General features: G+C 43.0%; 2 non-coding genes across 2 annotated transcripts; one reads left to right on the top strand and one right to left on the bottom strand.

The window, feature by feature from the left end:
• The first annotated feature begins 420 nt into the window (after positions 1-420).
• Positions 421-610, top strand: LOC140275935 (U2 spliceosomal RNA). Its single transcript, XR_011908635.1, has one exon. It is a non-coding gene; the product is annotated as a U2 spliceosomal RNA (small nuclear RNA).
• Positions 611-9,850: 9,240 nt separating this feature from the next.
• LOC140276349 (U5 spliceosomal RNA) lies at positions 9,851-9,964 on the bottom strand. The gene has a single exon (XR_011908950.1). It is a non-coding gene; the product is annotated as a U5 spliceosomal RNA (small nuclear RNA).
• Between the last annotated feature and the right edge of the window lie 225 nt (positions 9,965-10,189).

The following is a 10,189-nucleotide window of genomic DNA, read 5'->3' as shown; positions in this document are numbered from 1 at the left end:
AAAGTAAGCTTATTCTCGGATTCCTGAAACTTTAGATTTGCTCTTTCTTTTACTGCAAAGTACAACGTTGAGCAGCACTAATGAGTTGTTTCTATTTTTGGCAGGCTTTACCTTTGCGGATGAAGCCCTTTCTGTCTGTGCAAAAGAAATCTTGTTACTGTGCAGAGTGACTTCTCTGAGTAGAGTCGCCTTACTTGTTGCGACTGTGCCGATGTTCGAAGCTGGAGTGCAAAGTTGTTGCTTGAATGGTGCTCGCTGGAGCGTGTGGTAGTGTAAAGTTATACCATTTAAAAGGGCTGAAGAGTGCTCAGTGCAGCGGGTGGGCGGAGGTGCAAAGTGACACTATGGCCATAAAAAGAACACCGCTACAAGTGCGCATTGTGCCAGGAAGGGCCCTCGGACGTGAACCAGTGGACAGTTATCGCTTCTCTGCCTTTTGGCTAAGATCAAGTGTAGTATCTGTTCTTATCAGTTTAATGTCTGATATGTCCTCTATGCGAGACTACATATTAAATGGATTTTTATCAATAGGAGTTGAAAAAGGAGCTTGCTCCGTTCACTCCAAGCATCGACCCGGTACTGCATTGCCGCTGGGAACGGTGCGCTCTCCTCTGCTCTTGTGAAAAAGCAAACAGCGGTGCAGGATGGAAGTTTCAGGGAGCCTAAGATGAAACTTTCTTTTAATCTGCTGATAAAAGAGAGTGAATGCGAAGAAGACTTTAACACGGCTCTGGGAGCGAGCCGAGTGCGGGCTAACCAGGAGAATTGCTTGAAAGAAACGCGACACCGAATGAGCGGTCAGAACAAAGCCTCAATACGGTGTTCCTGTGGTGTTTTTATAAAATGCGGTGTAAAAAAAGGTGTGAATGCCCCATAGAAAACTAAAAGGTGGAGCGGAAGTGTTCGGCTGCAAGAAGGTGTGAATGTCCGACTATATTTGGTGAAAAGCAGGTGAAGCAAGGTCTGAATGCCCAATCTTACATCATCAAAAGCGAGATCAGAGGTGTTTGGCGGCAAGAAAACGGGTAAGGTGTGAATGACCGACTAAATATCAACAAAAGTGGGGGCGGAGGTCTTCGGATGCAAGTAGGTGTGAATATCCCACCATACAAGTATGGTGGAGAGGAAGCTGTGAATGGCCGACCATAGTTTGCAAAAAGCGGGTGAGAAAAGGTGCGAATGTCCAACCATACATGATCAAAACAGGGAGCGGAGGTGTTTGGCTGCGACAAGGTGTGAATGTCCACCCATAATTAATGAAAAGCGGGCAACAAGTAGGTTTGAATGCCCAACCATACATCAACAAAAGCAGGAGTGGATGTGTTCGGCTACAAGAAGGTTTGAATGTCCGAGCATAGTTTGTAAAAACCTTACATCATCAAAAGCGAGATCAGAGGTGTTTGGCTGCAAGAAGGCCATAGTTTTCCAAAAGCGGGTAAGGTGTGAATGTCCGACTAAATATCAATAAAATTTGGGGCGGAGGTCTTCGGATGCAAGTGGGTGTGAATATTCCACCATACAAGTATGGTGGAGAGGAAGCTGTGAATAGCCGACCATAGTTTGGAAAAAGCGGGTAAGAAAAGGTTTGAATGCCCGAACATACACCATCAAAAGCGGGAGCAGAGGTGTTCCGCTGTAAGACGGTGTGAATGTCCGACCATAGTTGGTAAAAAGCGGGTAAGAAAAGGTTAAAATACCCGACTGTACACAATCAATAGCGGGAGCGGAGTTGTTCGGCTACAAGAAGGTGTGAAAGTCCGACCATGGTTTGTAAAAACCGGGAAGAAAAGGCTCGAAAGCCCGACTATACACCATCAAAAAGAAGGTTTGAATGTCCATCAATAATTGCTTTACAACAAGAAAGTAAATTTTCGAATATCAAACCGCACATGATCATAAGCGGGAGAGGAGGTGTTGTTGTGAAAAAGGAGAGCTGGGAAGTTTCCACTCATAAGCATATGTAAGTGCCGATGAATCAAACTGCACTGCTGTGAAAACTTTGTCAGGCTGTAACATAACCTTAACACCCTCTGGTGTAGAAGTTAAAATAATGCCTAATTTACACATGAGATCACAGCCCATCAGGTTAATGGGACACAACTCTGATAACAAAAATGAGTGTTTGAAGGAGAGCTCATCGGGAGTGACAACACGCAATGGGCATTGTCATTTTCTCCTTCACAACCTGGCCTGATGCAGACATACAGTAAACGTGGTTTCCACTTAACTTTGGAGGACAATCAAACTCCCCTGACGTCACTACTGATGAACATAATTTCCTATATTCTGAGAGAAATATCTTTGCTCTAGGACGGAAATAGCATGCAAAACTTTACTACGTGAATCACAGTCGGCAAGCGTTTCTTCACTACACAGAGCAGGAAAAATGTGTGAGTGTGTTTGTGCTATCACCCATTAGTGGAGGCTCCGCTGCCGCGTGACGTCCAGAACCTGCCTCCCACCCTCAGTCAGCCTTTTGCCCAATTTCATCACTTTTCAGCTGTCCAGTCTGGCCACAGTAAAAACAAATATTCGGATCATAGCTCTGGCGTGGCCCATTTCGACCTCCACTCCCACACGTCCACGTCTTCGACTTCGGCCTCGTCCTCTGTTTACACACACTGCGGAATACATGGTCATGGCTGCCAAATGCAGCTCCTTTTCACACTTGTCCCTTTTGGTTGTCTTACGCGTCTCAACTTGGTTATGAGCATGGCGAGCATATCGGCGAACGTCAGCCAAACGAGGACCCTCACACCATCCCACGTAAATGTTCTTTACTTCAGTGGCGACATCTGGCATGAGGCCTTTAATTATTGCATCGCAAACTGTGGCCTTCTCTCAGCCAAACACCTCTGATCTCGCTTTTCATGATGTAAGTTCCTGCGTATGCTGCCGCTTACCTGGATGACGTCATCATCCATAGCAACAGCTAGGCGGAGCATGTTCAGCAGATGGCGGCAGTGCTGGAGTCACTGCGGCAGGCGGGGCTCACGGCCAACCCAAAGAAGTGTGCAGTTGGATGGAGGGAGGTACGGTATCTGGGGTACCACTTGGGCGGCGGACAGGTGCGTCCACAGGTAGACAAGACAGCAGCGATTGCAGCCTGCCCAAAACCTAAGATCAAGAAAGAGGTGAGGCGGTTTTTGGGGCTGGCCGGATATTACCGGCGATTTATTCCCAACTTCGCGAAAAGGTGCCTCTGATCCGGTCCGGTGGACGAAGCAGTGCCAGGTGTCACTTGAGAGGGTAAAGCAGACCCTCTGTGGGGAGCCTCTTCTCCACACACCTAACTCCTCTCTCCCATTTGTCCTGCAGACTGATGCATCGGGAAGGGGGTCGGGGGCTGTTCTTTCCCAGCAGGTGCGGGGCGTTGACCGCCCAGTGCTTTACATCAGCCAGAAACTATCCGAGAGGGAGACCAGATACACTAACACTAACTTTATGAATAGTGCTGAAAATTAGGTAAATCTAATCCACCACTGTCCTTGGTCTTCTGTAAGGTTTTTAAACTAATACGTGGTGGTTTGTTTTTCCACAGAAATTTGGAGATGCATGAACCTAGTGACTTAAACCAAGTAGCAGATGGTTTTATGGGGATCATTGAGAACAAATAGTTACCTTTTGGTAGTATCATCATTTTAATGGTTGTAACTCTCCCCATAAGTGATATAGGTAAGGACTTCAAACGAGAGAGATCGTCCTCTACTGTCTTTAATAATTGCACATAATTTAGCTTTGTTAGCTCTGAGAGCCTGGAGGAAATGTTTATGCCTAAATATCTAATATTTCCTGACTGTAAAGTGATCGCAGGTATATTCTGGTCCCTATAGTTAATGGGCAGAACTGTGGTCTTAGACCAATTACACACAAGTAGTCAGAAAGTGCTGAGAATTTATTTATGAGTGTGATCGTGTGAGTGAGAGACGTCTGTGAGTTCTGAAGGAAAAGTAATACATCATCAGCATAAAGACTTATTTTATGCTCAATATTTTGGGGTTGGATGCCTTTAATATTTCTATCTTGTCTGATAGCAGCTGCTAAAGGTTCGATGAAAATAGCAAAAAGTGAGGGCGAAAGTGGGCAACCCTGTCTTGTACCTCTCTGCAGACTGAAGCTTGGAGAAGTTTGATCATTTGTCCTGACACTTGCACTTGGGGAGTCAGTTATTTTCTTTTGAGGAGATAAGAGGCTTTAATAATAATATCTTGCAAGAGAGAACAACACAGTACAGAATACAGAGTTGCTCTGACCACTGAAGCAAAAACACACAGTTATATTGCCCACTCATCACGTCATCTGTTTTTGGGTATAGTTGATTGTTCTTCTAACTTTCCTCCCCAACCATTAGTTGAGGTTACCCAGACACACTCGTAAATACCAGCCTAACCCTGTCCCCCCTAAAGTGCAGCTATCTCATATTAACAAGCCCACCATTGTAAAGAGGAATTTAAGAAAACAGGGCAGGGTGGTACCTTGCAGCTCAGTCATTTGCAGGTTATACACAGTAACACTCAATACAATGCATATAAGAATTATTTTCCATTACATTCCTCCCTTTTGATTATAATAATACCATTATATTAATCAACTCAAAAGAAACAAGGAAAATAATAACTTTATCTGTAAAACATCAGCCTGCATTTGCACACAACGTGAGTTTAAAATGCAGGCATCATAGTGATAAAGGGTCCAATGATAAACAATCAAAACATGAACAATTAAATATGATTATCTTCATGCCTCTCTAAGTCAGCGTCACTAGAGGAAAAATTTTGAAAGCAAAAAAGTTCTTTGAGTCATTTGAATCATTTGGTGAGATACATACAATGAGGCCTTTCACACAGGGAAAAATACAGCAGCCCTGTATTATTGCTTCCTGTGAAATCAAGATACAATGTGCACATGCTGGTTACAAATAAGAAAATACAAACAACAAACAGTTTCTTCCATGGTTCACAGCATGTGTATGATCATCTTCATCGCAGGTCTCAGTAAGGATGTTTCAATCTTCGGTGTCAGAGGTTACTAGCACTTAACACACCGGTGGAGTACAGCTTTTACTGCTGACTCTTATCTTTGTCCTTCCGGGCGTGTTGGTTAGGCTGATGTATGTCAGGGTGGAAGTCATCTACTGGTTCTGGTACCTTCTTACAGTGACTGGCATGAATCCACGTTGCCGAACACAACCTCTCTCGCTTTTGATGATGTATGGACCGGCATTCTTACCTTTTCTAACACATTTTTCAGCAATTATGGTCGGAGATTCACACCTACTCACAGCCGAACAACTCCGCTCCCGCATTTGATGGTGTATAGTCGGGCATTCTCACCCTTTCTCATCAGCTTTTTGCAAATTATGATCTGACATTCACACCTACTTGCAGTCGAACAGCTCTGCTCCCGCTTTTGATTATGTTTGGTTGGATATTCGAACCTTTTCTTAACTTCTTTTTACATATTTTGGTTGGACGTTCACACCTTCTTGTAGCCGAACACTTCCACTCCTGCTTTTGATGATGTATGGTTGGGCATTCACACCTTTTTTTTGCCCATTTTTCAGGAATTATGGGTGGACATTCACACCTTGCAGCTGAACACCTCCTATCCCACTTATGATCATGTGCGGTTTGATTTTCGAAAAGTTTCTTTCATGTTTTCTAGCAATTATTGATGGACATGTAGACCTTCTTGCAGCTGAACACCTCCGCTCCCGCATTTGATCATACATTGTCAGGCATTCGCACCTTGTCTTACCCACTTTTTACAAACTTTAGTCGAACAGTCACACCTTTTTGCAGCCGAACACCACCTCTCCCGCTTTTGATGATGTATGGTCCAGCATTCTTACCTTTTCTAACACATTCTTCAGCAATTATGGTCGGACATTCACACCTACTCAGAGCCGAACATCTCCGCTCCCGCATTTGATGGTGTATAGTCGGGCATTCTCACCCTTTCTCATCAGCTTTTTACAAATTATGATCTGACATTCACACCTGCTTTTGATAATGTATTGTTAGGCATTCGCACCTTTTTTTTACCCATTTTTCATGAATTATGGGTAGACATTCACACCTTCTTGCAGCCGAACACCTCCTCTCCCGCTTATGATCATGTGCGGTTTGATATTCGAAAATTTACTTTCTTGTTTTAAAGCAATTATTGATGGACATTCAAACCTTCTTTTTGATGGTGTATAGTCGGGCTTTCGAGCCTTTTCTTCCCGGTTTTTACAAACCATGGTCGGACTTTCACACCTTCTTGTAGCCGAACAACTCCGCTCCCGCTATTGATTGTGTACAGTCGGGTATTTTAACCTTTTCTTACCCGCTTTTTACCAACTATGGTTGGACATTCACACCGTCTTACAGCGGAACACCTCTGCTCCCGCTTTTGATGGTGTATAGTCGGGCATTCGAACCTTTTCTTACCCGCTTTTTACAAACTATGGTGGGACATTCAAACCTTCTTGTATCCGAAAACCTCCGCTCTCTCTTTTGATCATACATTGTCGGACATTCGCACCTTTTCTTACCCGCTTTTTACAAACCATGGTCGGACTTTCACACCTTCTTGTAGCCGAACAACTCCGCTCCCGCTATTGATTGTGTACAGTCGGGTATTTTAACCTTTTCTTACCCGCTTTTTACCAACTATGGTCGGACATTCACACCTTCGTACAGCGGAACACCTCCGCTCCCTCTTTTGATGGTGTATGTTCGGGCATTCAAACCTTTTCTTACCCGCTTTTTCCAAACTATGGTCGGCTATTCACAGCTTCCTCTCCACCATACTTGTATGGTGGAATATTCACACCCACTTGCATCCGAAGACCTCCGCCCCAAATTTTGTTGATATTTAGTCGGACATTCGCACCTTACCCGCTTTTGGAAAACTATGGCCTTCTTGCAGCCAAACACCTCTGATCTCGCTTTTGATGATGTAAGGTTGGGCATTCAGACCTTGCTTCACCTGCTTTTCACCAAATATAGTCGGACATTCACACCTTCTTGCAGCCGAACACTTCCGCTTTTAGTGTTCTATGAGGCATTCACATATTTTTTTTCACCGTATTTTATAGATTATGGTTGGAAATTCTCACCCACTCTCATCCGAAGACCTCTCCTCCCGCTTTTGTTAATATATAGTCGGGCATTCGAACCTTTTCTTACCCGCTTTTTACAAATTATAGTCGAACATTCACACCTACTTGCAGCTGAATACTTCCGCTCCACCTTTTAGGTATGTATGGTTGGCATTTGCACCTCTTTTTATACTGATTGCTGAAGATTAAGTTGTACTTTCTCAAACTACAACATTTTTTTATTTGTTGAAACTTGATTTGAAGTGGATAAATAAGGAGGACAAACAGTTTTAAGTCAGGCTGATAGAAGGAATTCATTTTATAGCAAAATCTGTACTTCGTCATATGTCGAGAGATGCTTATTGCTGAAGAAGTTCTTTCTCATTCTACAAAGTACAACGTTGTTTATCGTTGAAACTTGATTAGACATGAATAAATATGAAGGACAAAGCAGTCTTAACTTGGTTTGAGTTAAGGAATTCGTTTTATAGGAGAATCCGAATTCGTGCATAACTCATAAAATAGAGCTTATTTTCGGATTCCTGAAGAATGATTCTGGTTCTTTCTCATAATACAAAGTTTGTTGTTTATTGTTGAAACTTCATCAGAAGTGAAGAAATAAATGAATGCCTATCAACAAATGTGGGATCTAAACTCTAGTGCTTCCTCTAAAATAATTTCCTTTCTCAATTTAGAAATGTGTGTGTGTAAGTCACAACACCCGTGACACCAAAACGGCTTTCTTTTCTCTACACTCTGCACTATGAGCACACACACCAAATCAGAAAGGCTTTTTTCTCTCTTTTCTACATTATGGACTGTGGGGACACAAAACCGCTCTCTCTCTTTTTTTTTTTTATCGTGTGCCAGGGCGTTGTCTCATGTATTAGATTATGCTTAAGATACGAATGGGTTTATCAGTCACATCAGAATCCATACATACTGATCCTCCCGTAATAAAATGGTCGGATCTTATCAAACACACTTTGTTTCTTGTGACAATCAAGTCAGCGAAACAGCGTATACACGTCAAGACACTGAATCAAGTTTGCCACAAGAACTCATAAGTTTGGCAGTATTGCTCTGCCATCAGCAATGATACACCCATTTTATTTTCGTGAGACATGTGCAAGCACCTGTTCATCTACTGTTCTATCACTATGAATTAGTGATCTATTATCAATAAGGATACTTCTACAACTACTATCAAAGTATGTCCGGACTTCTTATGTTGTCAGTTGCTATATATGAATAAGTGGGTAGCTACTGACAAGCATTAAGCATGTCACACAGCCCAAACATATAACATTTCAGGACACACCACACAGTTAACAACCACAGTGAAGCGTGTCAAAGCCCAAACATGTAACATTCAACAGGACACTTACACAACACATTCAAATCAAACAGTCAGACAACATACAAGAACATATACCCCAGCCGGCATTGCTCCCTGCCTATTTTCGTACAGCACACTATGTGTGCGCACACCTTTATTCACAAACTCTTCAACTTATACTCTTTTACCGAAGCTGCTACAGCTCGATTACCACCTTTTAGGTATGTATGGTTGGCATTTGCACCTCTTTTTATACTGATTGCTGAAGATTAAGTTGTACTTTCTCAAACTACAACATTTTTTTATTTGTTGAAACTTGATTTGAAGTGGATAAATAAGGAGGACAAACAGTTTTAAGTCAGGCTGATAGAAGGAATTCATTTTATAGCAAAATCTGTACTTCGTCATATGTCGAGAGATGCTTATTGCTGAAGAAGTTCTTTCTCATTCTACAAAGTACAACGTTGTTTATCGTTGAAACTTGATTAGACATGAATAAATATGAAGGACAAAGCAGTCTTAACTTGGTTTGAGTTAAGGAATTCGTTTTATAGGAGAATCCGAATTCGTGCATAACTCATAAAATAGAGCTTATTTTCGGATTCCTGAAGAATGATTCTGGTTCTTTCTCATAATACAAAGTTTGTTGTTTATTGTTGAAACTTCATCAGAAGTGAAGAAATAAATGAATGCCTATCAACAAATTGACCTTCTGTTGACCTTCGGGGAGGTGAGTATCTTCACTAGACTCACCTGTCTGCTCTTCCTCCTCATTTAGCGTAGCTCCACCCTCTGCCTGTGAATTCTCACAGACTTCAACACTGAGTGGTGAGGCCTCTACAGGCCCCTCCCCTTTTTGCTCCTCACTTCCAATCCAAGCTTTTGGCGGGAAGTTTGAATTTATTGGGTCAACCTCTTCACTTTGTTCACCAACTGCCACCTTTGGTCCTTCTCTTTGTTGGCTTGACTGTGGCTTTACCGTCTTTAATTTGTTTGCAAAAGATTTAGGGCAATCTCTGAAGAGGTGATTTAATTCTCCACAGAGATTACATTTCCTGCCATTTGGACACTCTCCAAAAGTTTGCCCAATTTCTCTGCTCTTCCCACATAACACCTTGGTACAAGCCTCAACCAGGTGCCCATGCTCACCACACTTGCGGCAGAACTTGGGCTGCCCCTGGTAGTGGATGTAACCTCGGTTTTCAAGGTGGCCAGAGTGTCGCCCACCCGCTGCACTGAGCACTCTTCAGCCCTTTTAAATGGTATAACTTTGCACTCCCGCACGCTCCAGCAAGCACCATTCAAGCAACAACTTTGCACTCCAGCTTCGAACATCGGCACAGTCGCAACAAGTAAGGCGACTCTACTCAGAGAAGTCACTCTGCACAGTAAGAAGATTTCTTTTGCACAGACAGAAAGGGCTTCACCCGCAAAGGTAAAGCCTGCCAAAAATAGAAACAACTCATTAGTGCTGCTCTCCACAGAAATCTTTAGTAAAAGGCGAAAGACTTGTACGTTATGAAGAGAAACCAGAGTACGATTATCCATCACTGCGGGAGCAGGGCATCAGGCTAGTTGGCATAGCCACCTTACCCATGGTGAGCTTTGCTTGGTTGAGACGCTTGCTCCCCCCCCTTGCTCCTCGGCTGACCAAGTAGGAACATAATTTGTAAAAAGTGGGTAAGAAAAGGTTCGAATGCCCGACTAAATATTAACAAAAGCGGGAGGAGAGGTCTTCGGATGAGAGTGGAATTTCCTACCAT

Source organism: Leuresthes tenuis, unplaced genomic scaffold (genome assembly GCF_036924035.1).
Source record: "Leuresthes tenuis unplaced genomic scaffold, fLeuTen1.0.hap1 SCAF_18, whole genome shotgun sequence".
Taxonomy (NCBI): Eukaryota; Metazoa; Chordata; class Actinopteri; order Atheriniformes; family Atherinopsidae; genus Leuresthes; species Leuresthes tenuis.
This window is presented reverse-complemented; position numbering and strand designations above follow the sequence as displayed.